Here is a 5,464-nt window from a genome sequence, read left to right as displayed (position 1 = left end):
TTGTTATCATATGGAAACATAACTGAATATTGTACATCATATCAGCATCAACATACATTATTGTTGAATTAAATTTCACATATTTCATTGTTTTGTATTTAATTTCATATTTGTTACATGCAACCAGTCAACCTGCGACTGTCAGAGGTAACGTTAAAATGTTTTATAAGCATTTTCTTGTTTTTTTTACCCCTTTTTCTCCCCAATTTCGTGGTGTCCAATTGTTGTAGTTGTATGTTAGTAGCTGTTATCTTGTCTCATCACTACAACTCCCGTACGGGCTCGGGAGAGACGAAGGTTGAAAGTCATGCGTCCTCCGATACACAACCCAACCAGCCGCACTGCTTCTTAACACAGCACGCATCCAACCCGGAAGCCAGCCGCACCAATGTGCTGGAGGAAACACCGTGCACCTGGCAACCTTGGTTAGCGCGGACTGCGCCCGGCCCGCCTCATCGCTGGTGCGCGATGAGACAAGGACATCCCCACCGACCAAGCCCTCCCTAACCCGGACGACGCCAATGCCAATTGTGCGTCGCCCCACAGACCTCCCGGTCGCGGCCGGTTACGACAGAGCCTGGGCGCGAACCCAGGGACTCTGATGGCACAGCTGGTGCTGCAGTACAGCGCCCTTAACCACTGCGCCACCCGGGAGGCGTTTCAAGTATGTTTTATTATGAAAAGTACAATATATCCTTGTATACTTGTACAACTATGGAGCGTATGTCCATATATAATTGTACAATTTGTTATTCAACATAAAAGACAACAAATGATCACATTGGTATTTTAACAGTGTTGTTATAAGAGTTTAAATGTTTAAACAGAGGATACATGGCACACTGAAGGTGGCTCGGCGGTCGTCGTCGCCCGTCTACTAGCTGCCATCTTTTTCCTTTTCTTTGGTCTGTTTTGTGTTTCACCTGGTTTATTTTGGTTAATTAGGGGGGGTATTTACCTCCACATTTTCTTTGGGTTATTGTTACAGGAATTAAATTCCTCTGTTTTAATACCCAATTAAAATCAAACACTCTGTCAATTCATAAGGATATGTATGTAGTATAAAAATGGACAGAGCCCTAAGAGTCTTAAAGTCAAACAGCAGCCTTTATTCACAAGAGTACTGCTCCTTACACATTTTAACACAGGTTATAAACTTAAAATGACGTCATTAGTTTCAGTACCAACCCGTGCCATCTCCGTTCTAGTACAATGTCTGTATGGTTGTCACATCGTCTATCCCTATTAAAATGATATATGACCGAGCCTAGGCCAGCTGGTGTAGATAAGCCTTCTAGCCAGTCTGGCTATAAGTTCATTCATTTCTACCATGGTACAGACAGTCATTGTTCTAATTCTTGATTATATTTGCACACATTATATTCAGTACTAAGATTAAAAAGAAAATTCGTACATATACAGTAACATAATAGTATTCTGATTAGTACATCCTGATTGAAATGTATACATAATTAGTCATCATTGATTAAAAAAAAATTCCCTTAACAGTTATTGTGCGGGATTGTTTTCGTTTGACTGTCAGCTAGTTTTGGGCGTTTTCTTTAGTTCATTTTTAACAGGTGGTTTTTCCCTGGACTGTGTCTGAGTGTGGCTACGGTTGTAGTCCGGTGTAATAAAACGCCCTTTTCCTTGGGAACTTGTTTCTCCTGTGCCTGACTCCACACCCACAGCTCCTTCATCTGACAATACATCTAACAGTATAAAACAAGATGATAAACAGACGATCCATCTAAAACAGTATAAAACAAGTGCAGTATGTTCTGAGAATGTTACTTTAACGTCAACTCATAACATCACACTATAACTTCATGGGAGTCTTGTGGAAAGACTGCATGTTGTTTTGGGAGTATTGAGTGACGTGTGTGTGTCCAGTGTGTGTGTGTGTGTCCAGTGTGTGTGTGTGTGTGTGTGTGTGTGTGTCCAGTGTGTGTGTCAGGTTATTATTTACAGGGACACTGAGGAGTCAACATCATAAACCCTAAACCCTGGATAGAGGGGTTCAGTAAATGTGGAGGTGAACGTGTACAGGTGGGTCAGTGTGTCAGAGGAGGCTCTATAGAAGGACAGAGTGCCGGCTGGCCAGTCCAGATACACTCCTACTCTGTGGGAGCTGGAGGGGCAGACGTCTATGATAATGGGATTATTATTGTGACAGGCTCTGTAACTGTTGTCAGAGCAGAACAGACTCCAGGACTTGTCATTGAATCCAAGATAACAGTCATTAAACTCTCCTCTCCTGCTGATTCCTTTATATGTCACTCCTATAACAACCTCTCTCCCACTCCACTCTACCTCCCAGTAACAGCGCCCAGTCAGACCCTCTCTACACAGCACCTGCTGCCAGTCCTCAAATCTCTCTGGGTGATCAGGATACGGCTGCAGCTGTCTCCTCCATGTCATCTTTCTGTTCTCCTCAGACAGAGAGAGGAGTCTGTTTACTGTGTTTAGGTCCAGTGTGAGATCACAGACATCTGATGGATGAAACCAGACAAATTATTAGAAATCATCATTCGCATTAGAATGTTAACTCACCTTTCTCACTTTTCACTAATTCATTTAACCTGACTGGTGTTCCGTCGCCAACAGCAAATGAAATTGCAGGGCGCCACATACAAATCAACAGAAATCTCATAAATCTAATAAATCAAATTTCTCAAACATCAAGTATTAGGCACCATTTTAAAGATAAAATTCTCCTTAATGCAGCCACAGTGTCTGATTTTAAAAATGCTTTACAACGAAAGCTCCACAAACGATTATATTAGGTCACCACAAAGCCACGGAAAACCCAGCCATTTTTCCAGCCACAGAGAAGAGTCACAAAAAATCCCAAATAGAGATAAAATTCATCCATAACCTTTGATCATCTTCATAGGACTTCATGTTACACGTATGTTTTGAACGGGTTACGTTCAGTTGTTCTAAAACATGCGGTGATTGTGCAGAGAGCCACATGAATCCACTCATTATAAATGTTGATGAAAATTCAAGTATTATGCATGGAACTTTAGATACACTTCTCTTTTAATGCAACCTCTGTGTCAGACTTCAAAAAAACTTTACGGAAAACGCATAATCTGAGTACGGCGCTCAGAACCCAAACCAGCTAAAAGAAATATCCGTCATTTTGCGCAGTCAACATTAGTCATAAATAGCATTATAAATATTCAATTACCTTTGATGATCTTCATCAGAATGCACTCCCAGGAATCCCAGTTCCACAATAAATGTTTGTTTTGTTCGATAATGTCCATCATTTAAGTCCATTTATGTCCAAATAGCTTATTTTTGTTCAGGCGTTTGGTAAACAAATCCAAAAGCGTGTACAGGTCCAAAAGTTCAAAAAATATATATTACAGGTTGAAAAAACTTGTCAAACGAAGTATATATATCTATAGGATGTTTTTATCATAAATGGTCAATAATGTTCCAACCAGAGAATTCCATTGTCTGTAGAAAAGCAATGGAACGCCACCTCTCATGTGAAATGCGCGTCACCAGCGCGTGACTCTCTGCCAGACCACTGACTCAAAGAGCTCTCATCCAGTCCCACTTCACAGTAGAAGCCTGAAACAACGTTATAAAGATGGCTGGCATCTAGTGGAGGAAGCCTTAGGAAGCCTTAGAAAGTGCAACATAACCCATATCCCACTGTGAATTCGATAGGGGCTGAGTTCAAAGACTACAAACCTCAGACTTCCTGATTGGATTTTTCTCAGGTTTTCTGTTATACTCACAGACATCATTCAAACAGTTTTAGAAACTTCAGAGTGTTTTCTATCCAATACTAATAACAATATGCATATATTAGCATCTGGGACAGAGTAGGAGGCAGTTTACTCTTGGGCACTTTTCATCCAAAAGTGAAAATGCTGCCCCCTATCCCCAAGAAGTTTCAATGTAGATGTTTCTAGGTATCAAAAGGAGGTAGTTTAGGTAACTTGAGACTTGTGGAATGATCACATGTTATACTGTATGGTAATATAAAACACACTTATTCCTATTAATTACACACACACACACACACACACACATCATGACCACTAACACATGTTTCACAAACAAACACTTCTTATATAACACGAGCGTGCCACACACATACTCACCTGTCATGAACACACACACTTCTAACAGAACATACATACACACATTACTTAAGTAACACGACCGCGCCACACACAGACAGACAGACAGACACATTGTCAAATCAACTCTTTGTAAACTTTGGTGTCACTGATTTCTGCTTCTGTAGAACTACAGCTGATATTTAATATGACCAAGACAGTAATGATGGTGGTCTTTGACTTTGACTTAACTTGAATTAAGACTTATTCTTAGTCATATTCTTCACAGCAGTCAACACTCACATTTTCTAAGCCCAGGTTTCATTGTGTTCTCTCCACCATGTTCCACACTGTAGCGGTAAGCAGAAGAACACAGTCATTGAGGGATACACACACACACACACACACACTCAGCATATAACTTTGTCCAAGTGGTGGTAAGAATGTTTGTCTTAACCAGCCTGATTAGTCAAACATGTCTGATATGAACATTGACATAAACCCTCTACATACTTGAGTTTCTCCAGTCTGCAGTGTGGATCCTCCAGTCCAGCAGAGAGCTGTCTGACTCCTGAGTCTCCTGGGTGATTGTAGCTCAGGTCCAGCTCTCTCAGGTGTGAGGGGTTTGACCTCAGAGCTGAGACCAGAGAAGCACAGCCTTCCTCTGTGACTAGACAGCCTGACAGCCTGCAAAGAGTCAAATCATATTAAAATCACACTGCTATTCTTTGGTGGTGAAAATACTGGCAGTATATTCTTTCAACATATTCAGATACATCAGTGTCCTGAGACCTGCCATATCTATTCAGAAATTAACGTATCATTTTTAGAAATTACAAATTATGAAAGTATTGCCTGCATATAGAAACATGTATAGTACCAATATTTGAGTAGTGTCCAGACCAGTTTAAAAAGCAGTATCAGTCAAAAGACAGACAGTGAGGTATCAGATTTAGATTGTATTGAGTATACAGTCCACACCATATCTATTTAGACAGTGAGGTATCAGATTTAGATTGTATTGAGTATACAGTCCACACCATATCTATTTAGACAGTGAGGTATCAGATTTAGATTGTATTGAGTATACAGTCCACACCATATCTATTTTGACAGTGAGGTATCAGATTTATATTGTATTGAGTATACAGTCCACACCATATCTATTTAGACAGTGAGGTATCAGATTTAGATTGTATTGAGTATACAGTCCACACCATATCTATTTAGACAGTGAGGTATCAGATTTAGATTGTATTGAGTATACAGTCCACAACATATCTATTTTGACAGTGAAACTAACATTTTAAATGTGGCTCTATTCTCCAACATTTTGGATTTCAGATCAAATGTTTCATATGAGGTGACAGTTTATAATG

This window comes from Oncorhynchus kisutch, unplaced genomic scaffold, assembly GCF_002021735.2.
Source record: "Oncorhynchus kisutch isolate 150728-3 unplaced genomic scaffold, Okis_V2 Okis06b-Okis10b_hom, whole genome shotgun sequence".
NCBI classification, from domain to species: domain Eukaryota; kingdom Metazoa; phylum Chordata; class Actinopteri; order Salmoniformes; family Salmonidae; genus Oncorhynchus; species Oncorhynchus kisutch.
Note: the sequence above shows the minus strand (reverse complement) of the source record.